Below are 27,822 nucleotides of genomic sequence, written 5' to 3' on the forward strand. Positions count from 1 at the left end.
AGAATAAAACTTTTTCGTGTGTGGATGCATTCTTACATGGTCCACCCTCATGAAAAAAAATGGCGCAATTGCATCAAAAATCATGACTTAAGGCCGCACTATAAATACATCAGCGATTCGAATTTTTTCACATGCATCACTTTCACGCCATGAGAGCTATTCTCAAAAGTATTAGTCTCAGAATAAAATTATTTGGTGAGTGGAAGCATTCTTACATGATCGACCCTCATGAAAAGAATTGGCGCAATTGGATCAAAAATCATGACTTGAGGCCGAACTATAAATACATCAGCGATTCGAACTTTTTCACATGCATGACTTTTACGCCATGAGAGCGATTCCCAAAAGTATTAGTCTCAGAATAAAATTATTTGATGTGTGGATGCATTCTTACATGGTCAACCCTCATGAAAAAAATTGGCGCAATTGCTCAAAAATCATGACTTGAGTCCGAACTATAAATACATCAGCGATTCGAACTTTTTCACATGCATGACTTTTACGCCATGAGAGCTATTCTCAAAAGTATTAATCTCAGAATAAAGATATTTGATGTGTGGATGCAATTCTTACATGGTCGACCCTCATGAAAAAAATTGGCGCAATTGCATCAAAAATCATGACTTGAGGCCGCACTATAAATACATCAGCGATTCGAACTTTTTCACATGCATGACCTCTACGCCATGAGAGCTATTCTCAAAAGTATTAGTCTCAGAATAAAAACATTTGGTGTGTGGATGCATTCTTACATGGTCGACCCTCATGAAAACGATTGGCGCAATTGCATCAAAAATCATGACTTGTGGCCGCACTAGAAAAACATCAGCGATTCGAACTTTTTCACATGCATGACTTTTAAGCCATGAGAGCTATTCTCAAAAGTATTAATCTCAGAATAAAGATATTTGGTGTGTGGATGCAATTCTTACATGGTCAACCCTCATGAAAAAAATTGGCGCAATTGCATCAAAAATCATGACTTGAGGCCGAACTATAAATACATCAGCGATTCGAACTTTTTCACATGCATGACCTCTACGCCATGAGAGCTATTCTCAAAAGTATTAGTCTCAGAATAAAAATATTTGGTGTGTAGATGCATTCTTACATGGTCGACCCTCATGAAAAACATTGGCGCAATTCCATCAAAAACCATGACTTGAGGCCAAGAATCAGCAGCACTATAAATACATGAGCGATTCGAAGTTTTTCAAATGCATGACTTTTACGCCATGAGAGCTATTTTCAAAAGTATTAGTCTCAGAATAAAAATATTTGATGTGTGGATGCATTCTTACATGGTCGACCCTCATGAAGAAAATTGGCGCAATTGCATCAAAAATCATGACTTGAGGCCGAACTATAAATACATCAGCGATTCGAACTTTTCCATATGCAGGACTTTTAAGCCATGAGGGCTGTTCTGAAAAGTATGAATTTCAGAATAAAACTTTTTCGTGTGTGGATGCATTCTTACATGGTCCACCCTCATGAAAAAAAATGGCGCAATTGCGTAAAAAATCATGACTTAAGGCCGCACTATAAATACATCAGCGATTCGAATTTTTTCACATGCATCACTTTCACGCCATGAGAGCTATTCTCAAAAGTATTAGTCTCAGAATAAAATTATTTGGTGAGTGGAAGCATTCTTACATGGTCGACCCTCATGAAAAGAATTGGCGCAATTGGATCAAAAATCATGACTTGAGGCCGAACTATAAATACATCAGCGATTCGGACTTTTTCACATGCATGACTTTTACGCCATGAGAGCTATTCTCAAAAGTATTAGTCTCAGAATAAAATTATTTGATGTGTGGATGCATTCTTACATGGTCAACCCTCATGAAAAAAATTGGCGCAATTGCATCAAAAATCATGACTTGAGGCCGAACTATAAATACATCAGCGATTCGGACTTTTTCACATGCATGACTTTTACGCCATGAGAGCTATTCTCAAAAGTATTAATCTCAGAATAAAAGTATTTGGTGTGTGGATGCATTCTTACATGGTCGACCCTCATGAAAACAATTGGCGCAATTGCATCAAAAATCATGACTTGTGGCCGCACTAGAAAAACATCAGCGATTCGAACTTTTTCACATGCATGACTTTTAAGCCATGAGAGCTATTCTCAAAAGTATTAATCTCAGAATAAAGATATTTGATGTGTGGATGCAATTCTTACATGGTCGACCCTCATGAAAAAAATTGGCGCAATTGCATCAAAAATCATGACTTGAGGCCGCACTATAAATACATCAGCGATTCGAACTTTTTCACATGCATGACCTCTACGCCATGAGAGCTATTCTCAAAAGTATTAGTCTCAGAATAAAAATATTTGGTGTGTGGATGCATTCTTACATGGTCGACCCTCATGAAAAACATTGGCGCAATTCCATCAAAAACCATGACTTGAGGCCAAGAATCAGCAGCACTATAAATACATGAGCGATTCGAAGTTTTTCAAATGCATGACTTTTACGCCATGAGAGCTATTTTCAAAAGTATTAATCTCAGAATAAAAATATTTAATGTGTGGATGCATTCTTACATGGTCAACCCTCATGAAAAAAATTGGCGCAATTGCATAAAAAATCATGACTTGAGGCCGAACTATAAATACATCAGCGATTCAGACTTTTTCACATGCATGACTTTTACGCCATGAGAGCTATTCTCAAAAGTATTAGTCTCAGAATAAAATTATTTGGTGTGTGGATGCATTCTTACATGATCGACCCTCATGAAAAAAAATTGGCGCCATTGCATCAAAAATCATGACTTGAGGCCGAACTATAAATACATCAGCGATTCGAACTTTTCCACATGCATGACGTTTAAGCCATGAGAGCTATTCTGAAAAGTATGAATTTCAGAATAAAACTTTTTCGTGTGTGGATGCATTCTTACATGGTCCACCCTCATGAAAAAAAAATGGCGCAATTGCGTCAAAAATCATGACTTAAGGCCGCACTATAAATACATCAGCGATTCGAATTTTTTCACATGCATCACTTTCACGCCATGAGAGCTATTCTCAAAAGTATTAGTCTCAGAATAAAATTATTTGGTGAGTTGATGCATTCTTACATGGTCGACCCTCATGAAAAGAATTGGCGCAATTGGATCAAAAATCATGACTTGAGGCCGAACTATAAATACATCAGCGATTCGAACTTTTTCACATGCATGACTTTTACGCCATGAGAGCTATTCTCAAAAGTATTAGTCTCAGAATAAAATTATTTGATGTGTGGATGCATTCTTACATGATCGACCCTCATGAAAAAAATTGGCGCAATTGCATCAAAAATCATGACTTGAGGCCGAACTATAAATACATCAGCGATTCGAACTTTTCCATATCCATGACTTTTAAGCCATGAGAGCTATTCTGAAAAGTATGAATTTCAGAATAAAACTTTTTCGTGTGTGGATGCATTCTTACATGGTCCACCCTCATGAAAAAAAATGGCGCAATTGCGTCAAAAATCATGACTTAAGGCCGCACTATAAATACATCAGCGATTCGAATTTTTTCACATGCATCACTTTCACGCCATGAGAGCTATTCTCAAAAGTATTAGTCTCAGAATAAAATTATTTGGTGAGTGGAAGCATTCTTACATGGTCAACCCTCATGAAAAGAATTGGCGCAATTGGATCAAAAATCATGACTTGAGGCCGAACTATAAATACATCAGCGATTCGAACTTTTTCACATGCATGACTTTTACGCCATGAGAGCTATTCTCAAAAGTATTAGTCTCAGAATAAAATTATTTGATGTGTGGATGCATTCTTACATGGTCCACCCTCATGAAAAAAATTGGCGCAATTGCATCAAAAATCATGACTTGAGGCCGAACTATAAATACATCAGCGATTCGGACTTTTTCACATGCATGACTTTTACGCCATGAGAGCTATTCTCAAAAGTATTAATCTCAGAATAAAAGTATTTGGTGTGTGGATGCATTCTTACATGATCGACCCTCATGAAAACAATTGGCGCAATTGCATCAAAAATCATGACTTGTGGCCGCACTAGAAAAACATCAGCGATTCGAACTTTTTCACATGCATGACTTTTAAGCCATGAGAGCTATTCTCAAAAGTATTAATCTCAGAATAAAGATATTGATGTGTGGATGCAATTCTTACATGGTCGACCCTCATGAAAAAAATTGGCGCAATTGCATCAAAAATCATGACTTGAGGCCGCACTATAAATACATCAGCGATTCGAACTTTTTCACATGCATGACTTTTAAGCCATGAGAGCTATTCTCAAAAGTATTAGTCTCAGAATAAAAATATTTGGTGTGTGGATGCATTCTTACATGGTCGACCCTCATGAAAAACATTGGCGCAATTCCATCAAAAACCATGACTTGAGGCCAAGAATCAGCAGCACTATAAATACATGAGCGATTCGAAGTTTTTCAAATGCATGACTTTTAAGCCATGAGAGCTATTCTCAAAAGTATTAATCTCAGAATAAAAATATTTGATGTGTGGATGCATTCTTACATGGTCGACCCTCATGAAAAAAATTGGCGCAATTGCATCAAAAATCATGACTTGAGGCCGAACTGTAAATACATCAGCGATTCGAACTTTTCCATATGCAGGACTTTTAAGCCATGAGAGCTATTCTGAAAAGTATGAATTTCAGAATAAAACTTTTTCGTGTGTGGATGCATTCTTACATGGTCCACCCTCATGAAAAAAAATGGCGCAATTGCGTCAAAAATCATGACTTGAGGCCGCACTATAAATACATCAGCGATTCGAATTTTTTCACATGCATCACTTTCACGCCATGAGAGCTATTCTCAAAAGTATTAGTCTCAGAATAAAATTATTTTGAGAGTGGATGCATTCTTACACGGTCGACCCTCATGAAAAGAATTGGCGCAATTGGATCAAAAATCATGACTTGAGGCCGAACTATAAATACATCAGCGATTCGAACTTTTTCACATGCATGACTTTTACGCCATGAGAGCTATTCTCAAAAGTATTAGTCTCAGAATAAAATTATTTTATGTGTGGATGCATTCTTACATGGTCAACCCTCATGAAAAAAATTGGCGCAATTCCATCAAAAATCATGACTTGAGGCCGAACTATATTTACATCAGCGATTCGGACTTTTTCACATGCATGACTTTTACGCCATGAGAGCTATTCTCAAAAGTATTAGTCTCAGAATAAAATATTTGATGTGTGGATGCATTCTTACATGATCGACCCTCATGAAAAAAATTGGCGCAATTGCATCAAAAATCATGACTTGAGGCCGAACTATAAATACATCAGCGATTCGAACTTTTCCACATGCATGACTTTTACGCCATGAGAGCTATTCTGAAAAGTATGAATTTCAGAATAAAACTGTTTCGTGTGTGGATGCATTCTTACATGGTCCACCCTCATGAAAAAAAATGGCGCAATTGCGTCAAAAATCATGACTTAAGGCCGCACTATAAATACATCAGCGATTCGAATTTTTTCACATGCATCACTTTCACGCCATGAGAGCTATTCTCAAAAGTATTAGTCTCAGAATAAAATTATTTGGTGAGTTGATGCATTCTTACATGGTCGACCCTCATGAAAAAAATTGGCGCAATTGCATAAAAAATCATGACTTGAGGCCGAACTATAAATACATCAGCGATTCGAACTTTTCCACATGCATGACTTTTACGCCATGAGAGCTATTCTCAAAAGTATTAGTCTCAGAATAAATTATTTGGTGTGTGGATGCCTTTCTTACATGGTCGACCCTCATAAAAAAAATTGGCGCAATTGCATCAAAAATCATGACTTGTGGCCGCACTATAAAAACATCAGCGATTCGAACTTTTTCACATGCATGACTTTTAAGCCATGAGAGCTATTCTCAAAAGTATTAATCTTAGAATACAAATATTTGGTGTGTGGATGCAATTCTTACATGGTCGACCCTCATGAAAAAAATTGGCGCAATTCCATCAAAAACCATGACTTGAGGCCAAGAATCAGCAGCACTATAAATACATGAGCGATTCGAAGTTTTTCAAATGCATGACTTTTACGCCATGACAGCTATTCTGAAAAGTATTAATCTCAGAATAAAATTATTTGATGTGTGGATGCATTCTTACATGATCGACCCTCATGACAAAATTTGGCGCAATTGCATCAAAAATCATGACTTGAGGCCGCACTATAAATACATCAGCGATTCGAACTTTTCCACATGCATGACTTTTACGCCATGACAGCTATTCTCAAAAGTATGAGTCTCAGAATAAATTATTTGGTGTGTGGATGCATTCTTACCTGGTCAACCCTCATGAAAATCATTGGCGCAATTCCATCAAAAACCATGACTTGAGGCCAAGAATCGGTAGCACTATAAATACATGAGCGATTCGGACTTTTTCACATGCATGACTTTTACGCCATGAGAGCTATTCTCAAAAGTATTAGTCTCAGAATAAAATTATTTGATGTGTGGATGCATTCTTACATGATCGACCCTCATGAAAAAAATTGGCGCAATTGCATCAAAAATCATGACTTGAGGCCGAACTATAAATACATCAGCGATTCGAACTTTTCCACATGCATGACTTTTACGGCATGACAGCTATTCTCAAAAGTATTAGTCTCAGAATAAATTATTTGGTGTGTGGATGCATTCTTACATGGTCGACCCTCATAAAAAAAATTGGCGCAATTGCATCAAAAATCATGACTTGTGGCCGCACTATAAAAACATCACCGATTCGAACTTTTTCACATGCATGACTTTTACGCCATGAGAGCTATTCTCAAAAGTATTAATCTTAGAATAAAAATATTTGGTGTGTGGATGTAATTCTTACATGGTCGACCCTCATGAAAAAAATTGGCGCAATTGCATCAAAAATCATGACTTGAGGCCGCACTATAAATACATCAGCGATTCGAACTTTTTCACATGCATGACCTCTACGCCATGAGAGCTATTCTCAAAAGTATTAGTCTCAGAATAAAATTATTTGATGTGTGGAAGCATTCTTACATGGTCGACCCTCATGAAAATCATTGGCGCAATTCCATCAAAAACCATGACTTGAGGCCAAGAATCAGCAGCACTATAAATACATGAGCGATTCGAAGTTTTTCAAATGCATGACTTTTGCGCCATGACAGCTATTCTCAAAAGTATTAATCTCAGAATAAAATTATTTGATGTGTGGATGCATTCTTACATGATCGACCCTCATGAAAAAAAATGGCGCAATTGCATCAAAAATCATGACTTGAGGCCGAACTATAAATACATCAGCGATTCGAACTTTTCCACATGCATGACTTTTACGCCATGACAGCTATTCACAAAAGTATTAGTCTCAGAATAAATTATTTGGTGTGTGGATGCATTCTCACATGGTCCACCCTCATGAAAAAAATTGGCGCAATTGCATAAAAAATCATGACTTGTGGCCGCACTATAAAAACATCAGCGATTCGAAGTTTTTCACATGCATGACTTTTAAGCCATGAGAGCTATTCTCAAAAGTATTAATCTTAGAATAAAAATATTTGGTGTGTGGATACAATTCTTACATGGTCGACCCTCATGAAAAAAATTGGCGCAATTGCATCAAAAATCATGACTTGAGGCCGAACTATAAATACATCAGCGATTCGAACTTTTCCACATGCATGACTTTTACGCCATGAGAGCTATTCTGAAAAGTATGAATTTCAGAATAAAACTGTTTCGTGTGTGGATGCATTCTTACATGGTCCACCCTCATGAAAAAAAATGGCGCAATTGCGTCAAAAATCATGACTTAAGGCCGCACTATAAATACATCAGCGATTCGAATTTTTTCACATGCATCACTTTCACGCCATGAGAGCTATTCTCAAAAGTATTAGTCTCAGAATAAAATTATTTGGTGAGTTGATGCATTCTTACATGGTCGACCCTCATGAAAAAAATTGGCGCAATTGCATAAAAAATCATGACTTGAGGCCGAACTATAAATACATCAGCGATTCGAACTTTTCCACATGCATGACTTTTACGCCATGAGAGCTATTCTCAAAAGTATTAGTCTCAGAATAAATTATTTGGTGTGTGGATGCCTTTCTTACATGGTCGACCCTCATAAAAAAAATTGGCGCAATTGCATCAAAAATCATGACTTGTGGCCGCACTATAAAAACATCAGCGATTCGAACTTTTTCACATGCATGACTTTTAAGCCATGAGAGCTATTCTCAAAAGTATTAATCTTAGAATACAAATATTTGGTGTGTGGATGCAATTCTTACATGGTCGACCCTCATGAAAAAAATTGGCGCAATTCCATCAAAAACCATGACTTGAGGCCAAGAATCAGCAGCACTATAAATACATGAGCGATTCGAAGTTTTTCAAATGCATGACTTTTACGCCATGACAGCTATTCTGAAAAGTATTAATCTCAGAATAAAATTATTTGATGTGTGGATGCATTCTTACATGATCGACCCTCATGACAAAATTTGGCGCAATTGCATCAAAAATCATGACTTGAGGCCGCACTATAAATACATCAGCGATTCGAACTTTTCCACATGCATGACTTTTACGCCATGACAGCTATTCTCAAAAGTATGAGTCTCAGAATAAATTATTTGGTGTGTGGATGCATTCTTACCTGGTCAACCCTCATGAAAATCATTGGCGCAATTCCATCAAAAACCATGACTTGAGGCCAAGAATCGGTAGCACTATAAATACATGAGCGATTCGGACTTTTTCACATGCATGACTTTTACGCCATGAGAGCTATTCTCAAAAGTATTAGTCTCAGAATAAAATTATTTGATGTGTGGATGCATTCTTACATGATCGACCCTCATGAAAAAAATTGGCGCAATTGCATCAAAAATCATGACTTGAGGCCGAACTATAAATACATCAGCGATTCGAACTTTTCCACATGCATGACTTTTACGGCATGACAGCTATTCTCAAAAGTATTAGTCTCAGAATAAATTATTTGGTGTGTGGATGCATTCTTACATGGTCGACCCTCATAAAAAAAATTGGCGCAATTGCATCAAAAATCATGACTTGTGGCCGCACTATAAAAACATCACCGATTCGAACTTTTTCACATGCATGACTTTTACGCCATGAGAGCTATTCTCAAAAGTATTAATCTTAGAATAAAAATATTTGGTGTGTGGATGTAATTCTTACATGGTCGACCCTCATGAAAAAAATTGGCGCAATTGCATCAAAAATCATGACTTGAGGCCGCACTATAAATACATCAGCGATTCGAACTTTTTCACATGCATGACCTCTACGCCATGAGAGCTATTCTCAAAAGTATTAGTCTCAGAATAAAATTATTTGATGTGTGGAAGCATTCTTACATGGTCGACCCTCATGAAAATCATTGGCGCAATTCCATCAAAAACCATGACTTGAGGCCAAGAATCAGCAGCACTATAAATACATGAGCGATTCGAAGTTTTTCAAATGCATGACTTTTGCGCCATGACAGCTATTCTCAAAAGTATTAATCTCAGAATAAAATTATTTGATGTGTGGATGCATTCTTACATGATCGACCCTCATGAAAAAAAATGGCGCAATTGCATCAAAAATCATGACTTGAGGCCGAACTATAAATACATCAGCGATTCGAACTTTTCCACATGCATGACTTTTACGCCATGACAGCTATTCACAAAAGTATTAGTCTCAGAATAAATTATTTGGTGTGTGGATGCATTCTCACATGGTCCACCCTCATGAAAAAAATTGGCGCAATTGCATAAAAAATCATGACTTGTGGCCGCACTATAAAAACATCAGCGATTCGAAGTTTTTCACATGCATGACTTTTAAGCCATGAGAGCTATTCTCAAAAGTATTAATCTTAGAATAAAAATATTTGGTGTGTGGATACAATTCTTACATGGTCGACCCTCATGAAAAAAATTGGCGCAATTGCATCAAAAATCATGACTTGAGGCCGCACTATAAATACATCAGCGATTCGAACTTTTTCACATGCATGACCTCTACGCCATGAGAGCTATTCTCAAAAGTATTAGTCTCAGAATAAAATTATTTGATGTGTGGAAGCATTCTTACATGGTCGACCCTCATGAAAATCATTGGCGCAATTCCATCAAAAACCATGACTTGAGGCCAAGAATCAGCAGCACTATAAATCCATGAGCGATTCGAAGTTTTTCAAATGCATGACTTTTACGCCATGAGAGCTATTTATCAAAAGTATTAATCTCAGAATAAAAATATTTGGTGTGTAGATGCATTCTTACATGGTCGACCCTCATGACAAAATTTGGCGCAATTGCATCAAAAATCATGACTTGAGGCCGAACTATAAATACATCAGCGATTCGAACTTTTCCACATGCATGACTTTTACGCCATGACAGCTATTCTCAAAAGTATTAGTCTCAGAATAAATTATTTGGTGTGTGGATGCATTCTTACATGGTCGACCCTCATAAATAAAATTGGCGCAATTGCATCAAAAATCATGACTTGTGGCCGCACTATAAAAACATCAGCGATTCGAACTTTTTCACATGCATGACTTTTAAGCCATGAGAGCTATTCTCAAAAGTATTAATCTTAGAATAAAATTATTTGGTGTGTGGATGCAATTCTTACATGGTCGACCCTCATGAAAAACATGGGGGCAATTGCATCAAAAATCATGACTTGAGGCCGCACTATAAATACATCAGCGATTCGAACTTTTTCACATGCATGACCTCTACGCCATGAGAGCTATTCTCAAAAGTATTAGTCTCAGAATAAAATTATTTGATGTGTGGAAGCATTCTTACATGGTCGACCCTCATGAAAATCATTGGCGCAATTCCATCAAAAACCATGACTTGAGGCCAAGAATCAGCAGCACTATAAATACATGAGCGATTCGAAGTTTTTCAAATGCATGACTTTTACGCCATGACAGCTATTCTCAAAAGTATTAATCTCAGAATAAAAATATTTGGTGTGTAGATGCATTCTTACATGGTCGACCCTCATAAATAAAATTGGCGCAATTGCATCAAAAATCATGACTTGAGGCCGCACTATAAATACATCAGCGATTCGAACTTTTTCACATGCATGACCTCTACGCCATGAGAGCTATTCTCAAAAGTATTACTCTCAGAATAAAATTATTTGATGTGTGGAAGCATTCTTACATGGTCGACCCTCATGAAAATCATTGGCGCAATTGCATCAAAAACCATGACTTGAGGCCAAGAATCAGCAGCACTATAAATACATGAGCGATTCGAAGTTTTTCACATGCATGACTTTTACGCCATGACAGCTATTCTCAAAAGTATTAATCTCAGAATAAAAATATTTGGTGTGTAGATGCATTCTTACATGGTCGACCCTCATGACAAAATTTGGCGCAATTGCATCAAAAATCATGACTTGAGGCCGAACTATAAATACATCAGCGATTCGAACTTTTCCACATGCATGACTTTTACGCCATGACAGCTATTCTCAAAAGTATTAGTCTCAGAATAAATTATTTGGTGTGTGGATGCATTCTTACATGGTCGAACCTCATAAATAAAATTGGCGCAATTGCATCAAAAATCATGACTTGTGGCCGCACTATAAAAACATCAGCGATTCGAACTTTTTCACATGCATGACTTTTAAGCCATGAGAGCTATTCTCAAAAGTATTAATCTCAGAATAAAAATATTTGGTGTGTGGATGCAATTCTTACATGGTCGACCCTCATGAAAAAAATTGGCGCAATTGCATCAAAAATCATGACTTGAGGCCGCACTATAAATACATCAGCGATTCGAACTTTTTCACATGCATGACCTCTACGCCATGAGAGCTATTCTCAAAAGTATTAGTCTCAGAATAAAAATATTTGGTGTGTGGATGCATTCTTACATGGTCGACCCTCATGAAAAACATTGGCGCAATTGCATCAAAAAACATGACTTGAGGCCAAGAATCAGCAGCACTATAAATACATGAGCGATTCGAAGTTTTTCAAATGCATGACTTTTAAGCCATGAGAGCTATTCTCAAAAGTATTAATCTCAGAATAAAAATATTTGGTGTGTAGATGCATTCTTACATGGTCGACCCTCATGACAAAATTTGGCGCAATTGCATCAAAAATGATGACTCCAGGCCGAACTATAAATACATCAGCGATTCGAACTTTTCCACATGCATGACTTTTACGCCATGACAGCTATTCTCAAAAGTATTAGTCTCAGAATAAATTATTTGGTGTGTGGATGCATTCTCACATGGTCGACCCTCATAAAAAAAATTGGCGCAATTGCATCAAAAATCATGACTTGTGGCCGCACTATAAAAACATCAGCGATTCGAACTTTTTCACATGCATGACTTTTACGCCATGAGAGCTATTCTCAAAAGTAGTAATCTCAGAATAAAAATATTTGGTGTGTGGATGCAATTCTTACATGGTCGACCCTCACGAAAAAAATTGGCGCAATTGCATCAAAAATCATGACTTGAGGCCGCACTATAAATACATCAGCGATTCGAACTTTTTCACATGCATGACTTTTACGCCATGACAGCTATTCTCAAAAGTATTAGTCTCAGAATAAATTATTTGGTGTGTGGATGCATTCTTACATGGTCGACCCTCATAAATAAAATTGGCGCAATTGCATCAAAAATCATGACTTGTGGCCGCACTATAAAAAAATCAGCGATTCGAAGTTTTTCACATGCATGACTTTTAAGCCATGAGAGCTATTCTCAAAAGTATTAATCTCAGAATAAAAATATTTGGTGTGTGGATGCAATTCTTACATGGTCGACCCTCATGAAAAAAATTGGCGCAATTGCATCAAAAATCATGACTTGAGGCCGCACTATAAATACATCAGTGATTCGAACTTTTTCACATGCATGACCTCTACGCCATGAGAGCTATTCTCAAAAGTATTAATCTCAGAATAAAAATATTTGGTGTGTAGATGCATTCTTACATGGTCGACCCTCATGACAAAATTTGGCGCAATTCCATCAAAAATCATGACTTGAGGCCGAACTATAAATACATCAGCGATTCGAACTTTTCCACATGCATGACTTTTACGCCATGACAGTTATTCTCAAAAGTATTAGTCTCAGAATAAATTATTTGGTGTGTGGATGCATTCTTACATGGTCGACCCTCATGAAAAACATTGGCGCAATTCCATCAAAAACCATGACTTGAGGCCAAGAATCAGCAGCACTATAAATACATGAGCGATTCGAAGTTTTTCAAATGCATGACTTTTACGCCATGACAGCTATTCTCAAAAGTATTAATCTCAGAATAAAAATATTTGGTGTGTAGATGCATTCTTACATGGTCCACCCTCATGACAAAATTTGGCGCAATTGCATCAAAAATCATGACTCCAGGCCGAACTATAAATACATCAGCGATTCGAACTTTTCCACATGCATGACTTTTACGCCATGACAGCTATTCTCAAAAGCATTAGTCTCAGAATAAATTATTTGGTGTGTGGATGCATTCTCACATGGTCGACCCTCATAAAAAAAATTGGCGCAATTGCATCATAAATCATGACTTGTGGCCGCACTATAAAAACATCAGCGATTCGAACTTTTTCACATGCATGACTTTTAAGCCATGAGAGCTATTCTCAAAAGTATTAATCTCAGAATAAAAATATTTGGTGTGTGGATGCAATTCTTACATGGTCGACCCTCATCAAAAAAATTGGCGCAATTGCATCAAAAATCATGACTTGAGGCCGCACTATAAATACATCAGCGATTCGAACTTTTTCACATGCATGACCTCTACGCCATGAGAGCTATTCTCAAAAGTATTAATCTCAGAAAAAAGTATTTGGTGTGTGGATGCATTCTGACATGGTCGACCCTCATGAAAAACATTGGCGCAATTGCATCAAACCATGACTTGAGGCCAAGAATCAGCAGCACTATAAATACATGAGCGATTCGAAGTTTTTCAAATGCATGACTTTTACGCCATGAGAGCTATTTTCAAAAGTATTAATCTCAGAATAAAAATATTTGGTGTGTAGATGCATTCTTAAATGGTCGACCCTCATGACAAAATTTGGAGCAATTGCATCAAAAATCATGACTTGAGGCCGAACTATAAATACATCAGCGATTCGAACTTTTCCACATGCATGACTTTTACGCCATGACAGCTATTCTCAAAAGTATTAGTCTCAGAATAAATTATTTGGTGTGTGGATGCATTCTTACATGGTCGACCCTCATAAAAAAAATTGGCGCAATTGCATCAAAAATCATGACTTGTGGCCGCACTATAAAAACATCAGCGATTCGAACTTTTTCACATGCATGACTTTTAAGCCATGAGAGCTATTCTCAAAAGTATTAATCTCAGAATAAAAATATTTGGTGTGTGGATGCAATTCTTACATGGTCGACCCTCATGAAAAAAATTGGCGCAATTGCATCAAAAATCATGACTTGAGGCCGCACTATAAATACATCAGCGATTCGAACTTTTTCACATGCATGACCTCTACGCCATGAGAGCTATTCTCAAAAGTATTAGTCTCAGAATAAAAATATTTGGTGTGTAGATGCATTCTTACATGGTCGACCCTCATGAAAAACATTGGCGCAATTCCATCAAAAACCATGACTTGAGGCCAAGAATCAGCAGCACTATAAATACATGAGCGATTCGAAGTTTTTCAAATGCATGACTTTTACGCCATGACAGCTATTCTCAAAAGTATTAATCTCAGAATAAAAATATTTGGTGTGTAGATGCATTCTTACATGGTCGACCCTCATGACAAAATTTGGCGCAATTGCATCAAAAATCATGACTTGAGGCCGAACTATAAATACATCAGCGATTCGAACTTTTCCACATGCATGACTTTTACGCCATGACAGCTATTCTCAAAAGTATTAGTCTCAGAATAAATTATTTGGTGTGTGGATGCATTCTCACATGGTCGACCCTCATAAAAAAAATTGGCGCAATTGCATCAAAAATCATGACTTGTGGCCGCACTATAAAAACATCAGCGATTCGAACTTTTTCACATGCATGACTTTTAAGCCATGAGAGCTATTCTCAAAAGTATTAATCTCAGAATAAAAATATTTGGTGTGTGGATGCAATTCTTACATGGTCGACCCTCATGAAAAAAATTGGCGCAATTGCATCAAAAATCATGACTTGAGGCCGCACTATAAATACATCAGCGATTCGAACTTTTTCACATGCATGACCTCTACGCCATGAGAGCTATTCTCAAAAGTATTAGTCTCAGAATAAAAATATTTGGTGTGTGGATGCATTCTTACATGGTCGACCCTCATGAAAAACATTGGCGCAAATCCATCAAAAACCATGACTTGAGGCCAAGAATCAGCAGCACTATAAATACATGAGCGAATCGAAGTTTTTCAAATGCATGACTTTTACGCCATGAGAGCTATTTTCAAAAGTATTAATCTCAGAATAATATAACATTTGGTGTGTAGATGCATTCTTACATGGTCGACCCTCATGACAAAATTTGGCGCAATTGCATCAAAAATCATGACTTGAGGCCGAACTATAAATACATCAGCGATTCGAACTTTTCCACATGCATGACTTTTACGCCATGACAGCTATTCTCAAAAGTATTAGTCTCAGAATAAATTATTTGGTGTGTGGATGCATTCTTACATGGTCGACCCTCATAAAAAAAATTGGCGCAATTGCATCAAAAATCATGACTTGTGGCCGCACTATAAAAACATCAGCGATTCGAACTTTTTCACATGCATGACTTTTAAGCCATGAGAGCTATTCTCAAAAGTATTAATCTCAGAATAAAAATATTTGGTGTCTGGATGCAATTCTTACATGGTCGACCCTCATGAAAAAAATTGGCGCAATTGCATCAAAAATCATGACTTGAGGCCGCACTATAAATACATCAGCGATTCGAACTTTTTCACATGGATGACCTCTACGCCATGAGAGCTATTCTCAAAAGTATTAGTCTCAGAATAAAAATATTTGGTGTGTGGATGCATTCTTACATGGTCGACCCTCATGAAAAACATTGGCGCAAATCCATCAAAAACCATGACTTGAGGCCAAGAATCAGCAGCACTATAAATACATGAGCGATTCGAAGTTTTTCAAATGCATGACTTTTACGCCATGAGAGCTATTTTCAAAAGTATTAATCTCAGAATAAAAATATTTGGTGTGTAGATGCATTCTTACATGGTCGACCCTCATGACAAAATTTGGCGCAATTGCATCAAAAATCATGACTTGAGGCCGAACTATAAATACATCAGCGATTCGAACTTTTCCACATGCATGACTTTTACGCCATGACAGCTATTCTCAAAAGTATTAGTCTCAGAATAAATTATTTGGTGTGTGGATGCATTCTTACATGGTCGACCCTCATAAAAAAAATTGACGCAATTGCATCAAAAATCATGACTTGTGGCCGCACTATAAAAACATCAGCGATTCGAACTTTTCCACATGCATGACTTTTACGCCATGACAGCTATTCTCAAAAGTATTAGTCTCAGAATAAATTATTTGGTGTGTGGATGCATTCTTACATGGTCGACCCTCATAAATAAAATTGGCGCAATTGCATCAAAAATCATGACTTGTGGCCGCACTATAAAAACATCAGCGATTCGAACTTTTTCACATGCATGACTTTTAAGCCATGAGAGCTATTCTCAAAATTATTAATCTCAGAATAAAAATATTTGGTGTGTGGATGCAATTCTTACATGGTCGACCCTCATCAAAAAAATTGGCGCAATTGCATCAAAAATCATGACTTGAGGCCGCACTATAAATACATCAGCGATTCGAACTTTTTCACATGCATGACCTCTACGCCATGAGAGCTATTCTCAAAAGTATTAGTCTCAGAATAAAAATATTTGGTGTGTGGATGCATTCTTACATGGTCGACCCTCATGAAAAACATTGGCGCAATTCCATCAAAAACCATGACTTGAGGCCAAGAATCAGCAGCACTATAAATACATGAGCGATTCGAAGTTTTTCAAATGCATGACTTTTACGCCATGACAGCTATTCTCAAAAGTATTAATCTCAGAATAAAAATATTTGGTGTGTAGATGCATTCTTACATGGTCGACCCTCATGACAAAATTTGGCGCAATTGCATCAAAAATCATGACTTGAGGCCGAACTATAAATACATCAGCGATTCGAACTTTTCCACATGCATGACTTTTACGCCATGACAGCTATTCTCAAAAGAATTAGTCTCAGAATAAATTATTTGGTGTGTGGATGCATTCTCACATGGTCGACCCTCATAAAAAAAATTGGCGCAATTGCATCAAAAATCATGACTTGTGGCCGCACTATAAAAACATCAGCGATTCGAACTTTTTCACATGCATGACTTTTAAGCCATGAGAGCTATTCTCAAAAGTAGTAATCTCAGAATAAAAATATTTGGTGTGTGGATGCAATTCTTACATGGTCGACCCTCATGAAAAAAATTGGCGCAATTGCATCAAAAATCATGACTTGAGGCCGCACTAAAAATACATCAGCGATTCGAACTTTTTCACATGCATGACCTCTACGCCATGAGAGCTATTCTCAAAAGTATTAGTCTCAGAATAAAAATATTTGGTGTGTGGATGCATTCTTACATGGTCGACCCTCATGAAAATCATTGGCGCAAATCCATCAAAAACCATGACTTGAGGCCAAGAATCAGCAGCACTATAAATACATGAGCGATTCGAAGTTTTTCAAATGCATGACTTTTACGCCATGAGAGCTATTTTCAAAAGTATTAATCTCAGAATAATATAACATTTGGTGTGTAGATGCATTCTTACATGGTCGACCCTCATGACAAAATTTGGCGCAATTGCATCAAAAATCATGACTTGAGGCCGAACTATAAATACATCAGCGATTCGAACTTTTCCACATGCATGACTTTTACGCCATGACAGCTATTCTCAAAAGTATTAGTCTCAGAATAAATTATTTGGTGTGTGGATGCATTCTTACATGGTCGACCCTCATAAAAAAATTTGGCTCAATTGCATCAAAAATCATGACTTGTGGCCGCACTATAAAAACATCAGCGATTCGAACTTTTTCACATGCATGACTTTTAAGCCATGAGAGCTATTCTCAAAAGTAGTAATCTCAGAATAAAAATATTTGGTGTGTGGATGCAATTCTTACATGGTCGACCCTCATCAAAAAAATTGGCGCAATTGCATAAAAAATCATGACTTGAGGCCGAACTATAAATACATCAGCGATTCGAACTTTTTCACATGCATGACCTCTACGCCATGAGAGCTATTCTCAAAAGTATTAGTCTCAGAATAAAAATATTTGGTGTGTGGATGCATTCTTACATGGTCGACCCTCATGAAAAACATTGGCGCAATTCCATCAAAAACCATGACTTGAGGCCAAGAATCAGCAGCACTATAAATACATGAGCGATTCGAAGTTTTTCAAATGCATGACTTTTACGCCATGAGAGCTATTCTCAAAAGTATTAATCTCAGAATAAAAATATTTGGTGTGTAGATGCATTCTTACATGGTCGACCCTCATGACAAAATTTGGCGCAATTGCATCAAAAATCATGACTTGAGGCCGAACTATAAATACATCAGCGATTCGAACTTTTCCACATGCATGACTTTTACGCCATGACAGCTATTCTCAAAAGTATTAGTCTCAGAATAAATTATTTGGTGTGTGGATGCATTCTCACATGGTCGACCCTCATAAAAAAAATTGGCGCAATTGCATCAAAAATCATGACTTGTGGCCGCACTATAAAAACATCAGCGATTCGAACTTTTTCACATACATGACTTTTAACCCATGAGAGCTATTCTCAAAAGTAGTAATCTCAGAATAAAAATATTTGGTGTGTGGATGCAATTCTTACATGGTCGACCCTCATGAAAAAAATTGGCGCAATTGCATCAAAAATCATGACTTGAGGCCGCACTAAAAATACATCAGCGATTCGAACTTTTTCACATGCATGACCTCTACGCCATGAGAGCTATTCTCAAAAGTATTAGTCTCAGAATAAAAATATTTGGTGTGTGGATGCATTCTTACATGGTCGACCCTCATGAAAATCATTGGCGCAAATCCATCAAAAACCATGACTTGAGGCCAAGAATCAGCAGCACTATAAATACATGAGCGATTCGAAGTTTTTCAAATGCATGACTTTTACGCAATGAGAGCTATTTTCAAAAGTATTAATCTCAGAATAATATAACATTTGGTGTGTAGATGCATTCTTACATGGTCGACCCTCATGACAAAATTTGGCGCAATTGCATCAAAAATCATGACTTGAGGCCGAACTATAAATACATCAGCGATTCGAACTTTTCCACATGCATGACTTTTACGCCATGACAGCTATTCTCAAAAGTATTAGTCTCAGAATAAATTATTTGGTGTGTGGATGCATTCTTACATGGTCGACCCTCATAAAAAAAATTGGCGCAATTGCATCAAAAATCATGACTTGTGGCCGCACTATAAAAACATCAGCGATTCGAACTTTTTCACATGCATGACTTTTAAGCCATGAGAGCTATTCTCAAAAGTATTAATCTCAAAATAAAAATATTTGGTGTGTGGATGCAATTCTTACATGGTCGACCCTCATGAAAAAAATTGGCGCAATTGCATCAAAAATCATGACTTGAGGCCGCACTATAAATACATCAGCGATTCGAACTTTTTCACATGCATGACCTCTACGCCATGAGAGCTATTCTCAAAAGTATTAGTCTCAGAATAAAAATATTTGGTGTGTGGATGCATTCTTACATGGTCGACCCTCATGAAAAACATTGGCGCAAATCCATCAAAAACCATGACTTGAGGCCAAGAATCAGCAGCACTATAAATACATGAGCGATTCGAAGTTTTTCAAATGCATGACTTTTACGCCATGAGAGCTATTTTCAAAAGTATTAATCTCAGAATAAAAATATTTGGTGTGTAGATGCATTCTTACATGGTCGACCCTCATGACAAAATTTGGCGCAATTGCATCAAAAATCATGACTTGAGGCCGAACTATAAATACATCAGCGATTCGAACTTTTCCACATGCATGACTTTTACGCCATGACAGCTATTCTCAAAAGTATTAGTCTCAGAATAAATTATTTGGTGTGTGGATGCATTCTTACATGGTCGACCCTCATAAAAAAAATTGGCTCAATTGCATCAAAAATCATGACTTGTGGCCGCACTATAAAAACATCAGCGATTCGAACTTTTTCACATGCATGACTTTTACGCCATGACAGCTATTCTCAAAAGTATTAGTCTCAGAATAAATTATTTGGTGTGTGGATGCATTCTTACATGGTCGACCCTCATAAATAAAATTGGCGCAATTGCATCAAAAATCATGACTTGTGGCCGCACTATAAAAACATCAGCGATTCGAACTTTTTCACATGCATGACTTTTAAGCCATGAGAGCTATTCTCAAAAGTATTAATCTCAGAATAAAAATATTTGGTGTGTGGATGCAATTCTTACATGGTCGACCCTCATGAAAAAAATTGGCGCAATTGCATCAAAAATCATGACTTGAGGCCGCACTATAAATACATCAGCGATTCGAACTTTTTCACATGCATGACCTCTACGCCATGAGAGCTATTCTCAAAAGTATTAGTCTCAGAATAAAAATATTTGGTGTGTGGATGCATTCTTACATGGTCGACCCTCATGAAAAACATTGGCGCAATTCCATCAAAAACCATGACTTGAGGCCAAGAATCAGCAGCACTATAAATACATGAGCGATTCGAAGTTTTTCAAATGCATGACTTTTACGCCATGACAGCTATTCTCAAAAGTATTAATCTCAGAATAAAAATATTTGGTGTGTAGATGCATTCTTACATGGTCGACCCTCATGACAAAATTTGGCGCAATTGCATCAAAAATCATGACTTGAGGCCGAACTATAAATACATCAGCGATTCGAACTTTTCCACATGCATGACTTTTACGCCATGACAGCTATTCTCAAAAGTATTAGTCTCAGAATAAATTATTTGGTGTGTGGATGCATTCTTACATGGTCGACCCTCATAAAAAAAATTGGCTCAATTGCATCAAAAATCATGACTTGTGGCCGCACTATAAAAACATCAGCGATTCGAACTTTTTCACATGCATGACTTTTACGCCATGACAGCTATTCTCAAAAGTATTAGTCTCAGAATAAATTATTTGGTGTGTGGATGCATTCTTACATGGTCGACCCTCATAAATAAAATTGGCGCAATTGCATCAAAAATCATGACTTGTGGCCGCACTATAAAAACATCAGCGATTCGAACTTTTTCACATGCATGACTTTTAAGCCATGAGAGCTATTCTCAAAAGTATTAATCTCAGAATAAAAATATTTGGTGTGTGGATGCAATTCTTACATGGTCGACCCTCATGAAAAAAATTGGCGCAATTGCATCAAAAATCATGACTTGAGGCCGCACTATAAATACATCAGCGATTCGAACTTTTTCACATGCATGACCTCTACGCCATGAGAGCTATTCTCAAAAGTATTAGTCTCAGAATAAAAATATTTGGTGTGTGGATGCATTCTTACATGGTCGACCCTCATGAAAAACATTGGCGCAATTCCATCAAAAACCATGACTTGAGGCCAAGAATCAGCAGCACTATAAATACATGAGCGATTCGAAGTTTTTCAAATGCATGACTTTTACGCCATGACAGCTATTCTCAAAAGTATTAATCTCAGAATAAAAATATTTGGTGTGTAGATGCATTCTTACATGGTCGACCCTCATGACAAAATTTGGCGCAATTGCATCAAAAATCATGACTTGAGGCCGCACTATAAATACATCAGCGATTCGAACTTTTTCACATGCATGACCTCTACGCCATGAGAGCTATTCTCAAAAGTATTAGTCTCAGAATAAAATTATTTGATGTGTGGAAGCATTCTTACATGGTCGACCCTCATGAAAATCATTGGCGCAATTCCATCAAAAACCATGACTTGAGGCCAAGAATCAGCAGCACTATAAATCCATGAGCGATTCGAAGTTTTTCAAATGCATGACTTTTACGCCATGAGAGCTATTTATCAAAAGTATTAATCTCAGAATAAAAATATTTGGTGTGTAGATGCATTCTTACATGGTCGACCCTCATGACAAAATTTGGCGCAATTGCATCAAAAATCATGACTTGAGGCCGAACTATAAATACATCAGCGATTCGAACTTTTCCACATGCATGACTTTTACGCCATGACAGCTATTCTCAAAAGTATTAGTCTCAGAATAAATTATTTGGTGTGTGGATGCATTCTCACATGGTCGACCCTCATAAAAAAAATTGGCGCAATTGCATCAAAAATCATGACTTGTGGCCGCACTATAAAAACATCAGCGATTCGAACTTTTTCACATACATGACTTTTAACCCATGAGAGCTATTCTCAAAAGTAGTAATCTCAGAATAAAAATATTTGGTGTGTGGATGCAATTCTTACATGGTCGACCCTCATGAAAAAAATTGGCGCAATTGCATCAAAAATCATGACTTGAGGCCGCACTAAAAATACATCAGCGATTCGAACTTTTTCACATGCATGACCTCTACGCCATGAGAGCTATTCTCAAAAGTATTAGTCTCAGAATAAAAATATTTGGTGTGTGGATGCATTCTTACATGGTCGACCCTCATGAAAATCATTGGCGCAAATCCATCAAAAACCATGACTTGAGGCCAAGAATCAGCAGCACTATAAATACATGAGCGATTCGAAGTTTTTCAAATGCATGACTTTTACGCAATGAGAGCTATTTTCAAAAGTATTAATCTCAGAATAATATAACATTTGGTGTGTAGATGCATTCTTACATGGTCGACCCTCATGACAAAATTTGGCGCAATTGCATCAAAAATCATGACTTGAGGCCGAACTATAAATACATCAGCGATTCGAACTTTTCCACATGCATGACTTTTACGCCATGACAGCTATTCTCAAAAGTATTAGTCTCAGAATAAATTATTTGGTGTGTGGATGCATTCTTACATGGTCGACCCTCATAAAAAAAATTGGCGCAATTGCATCAAAAATCATGACTTGTGGCCGCACTATAAAAACATCAGCGATTCGAACTTTTTCACATGCATGACTTTTAAGCCATGAGAGCTATTCTCAAAAGTATTAATCTCAAAATAAAAATATTTGGTGTGTGGATGCAATTCTTACATGGTCGACCCTCATGAAAAAAATTGGCGCAATTGCATCAAAAATCATGACTTGAGGCCGCACTATAAATACATCAGCGATTCGAACTTTTTCACATGGATGACCTCTACGCCATGAGAGCTATTCTCAAAAGTATTAGTCTCAGAATAAAAATATTTGGTGTGTGGATGCATTCTTACATGGTCGACCCTCATGAAAAACATTGGCGCAAATCCATCAAAAACCATGACTTGAGGCCAAGAATCAGCAGCACTATAAATACATGAGCGATTCGAAGTTTTTCAAATGCATGACTTTTACGCCATGAGAGCTATTTTCAAAAGTATTAATCTCAGAATAAAAATATTTGGTGTGTAGATGCATTCTTACATGGTCGACCCTCATGACAAAATTTGGCGCAATTGCATCAAAAATCATGACTTGAGGCCGAACTATAAATACATCAGCGATTCGAACTTTTCCACATGCATGACTTTTACGCCATGACAGCTATTCTCAAAAGTATTAGTCTCAGAATAAATTATTTGGTGTGTGGATGCATTCTTACATGGTCGACCCTCATAAAAAAAATTGGCTCAATTGCATTAAAAATCATGACTTGTGGCCGCACTATAAAAACATCAGCGATTCGAACTTTTTCACATGCATGACTTTTACGCCATGACAGCTATTCTCAAAAGTATTAGTCTCAGAATAAATTATTTGGTGTGTGGATGCATTCTTACATGGTCGACCCTCATAAATAAAATTGGCGCAATTCCATCAAAAATCATGACTTGTGGCCGCACTATAAAAACATCAGCGATTCGAACTTTTTCACATGCATGACTTTTAAGCCATGAGAGCTATTCTCAAAAGTATTAATCTCAGAATAAAAATATTTGGTGTGTGGATGCAATTCTTACATGGTCGACCCTCATGAAAAAAATTGGCGCAATTGCATCAAAAATCATGACTTGAGGCCGCACTATAAATACATCAGCGATTCGAACTTTTTCACATGCATGACCTCTACGCCATGAGAGCTATTCTCAAAAGTATTAGTCTCAGAATAAAAATATTTGGTGTGTGGATGCATTCTTACATGGTCGACCCTCATGAAAAACATTGGCGCAATTCCATCAAAAACCATGACTTGAGGCCAAGAATCAGCAGCACTATAAATACATGAGCGATTCGAAGTTTTTCAAATGCATGACTTTTACGCCATGACAGCTATTCTCAAAAGTATTAATCTCAGAATAAAAATATTTGGTGTGTAGATGCATTCTTACATGGTCGACCCTCATGACAAAATTTGGCGCAATTGCATCAAAAATCATGACTTGAGGCCGAACTATAAATACATCAGCGATTCGAACTTTTCCACATGCATGACTTTTACGCCATGACAGCTATTCTCAAAAGAATTAGTCTCAGAATAAATTATTTGGTGTGTGGATGCATTCTCACATGGTCGACCCTCATAAAAAAAATTGGCGCAATTGCATCAAAAATCATGACTTGTGGCCGCACTATAAAAACATCAGCGATTCGAACTTTTTCACATGCATGACTTTTAAGCCATGAGAGCTATTCTCAAAAGTAGTAATCTCAGAATAAAAATATTTGGTGTGTGGATGCAATTCTTACATGGTCGACCCTCATGAAAAAAATTGGCGCAATTGCATCAAAAATCATGACTTGAGGCCGCACTAAAAATACATCAGCGATTCGAACTTTTTCACATGCATGACCTCTACGCCATGAGAGCTATTCTCAAAAGTATTAGTCTCAGAATAAAAATATTTGGTGTGTGGATGCATTCTTACATGGTCGACCCTCATGAAAATCATTGGCGCAAATCCATCAAAAACCATGACTTGAGGCCAAGAATCAGCAGCACTATAAATACATGAGCGATTCGAAGTTTTTCAAATGCATGACTTTTACGCAATGAGAGCTATTTTCAAAAGTATTAATCTCAGAATAATATAACATTTGGTGTGTAGATGCATTCTTACATGGTCGACCCTCATGACAAAATTTGGCGCAATTGCATCAAAAATCATGACTTGAGGCCGAACTATAAATACATCAGCGATTCGAACTTTTCCACATGCATGACTTTTACGCCATGACAGCTATTCTCAAAAGTATTAGTCTCAGAATAAATTATTTGGTGTGTGGATGCATTCTTACATGGTCGACCCTCATAAAAAAAATTGGCTCAATTGCATCAAAAATCATGACTTGTGGCCGCACTATAAAAACATCAGCGATTCGAACTTTTTCACATGCATGACTTTTAAGCCATGACAGCTATTCTCAAAAGTATTAATCTCAGAATAAAAATATTTGGTGTGTGGATGCAATTCTTACATGGTCGACCCTCATGAAAAAAATTGGCGCAATTGCATCAAAAATCATGACTTGAGGCCGCACTATAAATACATCAGCGATTCGAACTTTTTCACATGCATGACCTCTACGCCATGAGAGCTATTCTCAAAAGTATTAGTCTCAGAATAAAAATATTTGGTGTGTGGATGCATTCTTACATGGTCGACCCTCATGAAAAACATTGGCGCAATTCCATCAAAAACCATGACTTGAGGCCAAGAATCAGCAGCACTATAAATACATGAGCGATTCGAAGTTTTTCAAATGCATGACTTTTACGCCATGACAGCTATTCTCAAAAGTATTAATCTCAGAATAAAAATATTTGGTGTGTAGATGCATTCTTACATGGTCGACCCTCATGACAAAATTTGGCGCAATTGCATCAAAAATCATGACTTGAGGCCGAACTATAAATACATCAGCGATTCGAACTTTTCCACATGCATGACTTTTACGCCATGACAGCTATTCTCAAAAGTATTAGTCTCAGAATAAATTATTTGGTGTGTGGATGCATTCTCACATGGTCGACCCTCATAAAAAAAATTGGCGCAATTGCATCAAAAATCATGACTTGTGGCCGCACTATAAAAACATCAGCGATTCGAACTTTTTCACATGCATGACTTTTAAGCCATGAGAGCTATTCTCAAAAGTAGTAATCTCAGAATAAAAATATTTGGTGTGTGGATGCAATTCTTACATGGTCGACCCTCATCAAAAAAATTGGCGCAATTGCATCAAAAATCATGACTTGAGGCCGCACTAAAAATACATCAGCGATTCGAACTTTTTCACATGCATGACCTCTACGCCATGAGAGCTATTCTCAAAAGTATTAGTCTCAGAATAAAAATATTTGGTGTGTGGATGCATTCTTACATGGTCGACCCTCATGAAAATCATTGGCGCAAATCCATCAAAAACCATGACTTGAGGCCAAGAATCAGCAGCACTATAAATACATGAGCGATTCGAAGTTTTTCAAATGCATGACTTTTACGCAATGACAGCTATTTTCAAAAGTATTAATCTCAGAATAATATAACATTTGGTGTGTAGATGCATTCTTACATGGTCGACCCTCATGACAAAATTTGGCGCAATTGCATCAAAAATCATGACTTGAGGCCGAACTATAAATACATCAGCGATTCGAACTTTTCCACATGCATGACTTTTACGCCATGACAGCTATTCTCAAAAGTATTAGTCTCAGAATAAAATTATTTGGTGTGTGGATGCATTCTTACATGGTCGACCCTCATAAAAAAAATTGGCTCAATTGCATCAAAAATCATGACTTGTGGCCGCACTATAAAAACATCAGCGATTCGAACTTTTTCACATGCATGACTTTTAAGCCATGAGAGCTATTCTCAAAAGTAGTAATCTCAGAATAAAAATATTTGGTGTGTGGATGCAATTCTTACATGGTCGACCCTCATGAAAAAAATTGGAGCAATTGCATCAAAAATCATGACTTGAGGCCGCACTATAAATACATCAGCGATTCGAACTTTTTCACATGCATGACCTCTACGCCATGAGAGCTATTCCCAAAAGTATTAGTCTCAGAAAAAAGTATTTGGTGTGTGTATGCATTCTTACATGGTCGACCCTCATGAAAAACATTGGCGCAATTCCATCAAAAACCATGACTTGAGGCCAAGAATCAGCAGCACTATAAATACATGAGCGATTCGAAGTTTTTCAAATGCATGACTTTTACGCCATGAGAGCTATTCTCAAAAGTATTAATCTCAGAATAAAAATATTTGGTGTGTAGATGCATTCTTACATGGTCGACCCTCATGACAAAATTTGGCGCAATTGCATCAAAAATCATGACTTGAGGCCGCACTATAAATACATCAGCGATTCGAACTTTTCCACATGCATGACTTTTACGCCATGACAGCTATTCTCAAAAGTATTAGTCTCAGAATAAATTATTTGGTGTGTGGATGCATTCTCACATGGTCGACCCTCATAAAAAAAATTGGC

This window comes from Haliotis rufescens, unplaced genomic scaffold (genome assembly GCF_023055435.1).
Source record: "Haliotis rufescens isolate VD_foot unplaced genomic scaffold, xgHalRufe1.0.p SCAF_12, whole genome shotgun sequence".
NCBI lineage: Eukaryota > Metazoa > Mollusca > Gastropoda > Lepetellida > Haliotidae > Haliotis > Haliotis rufescens.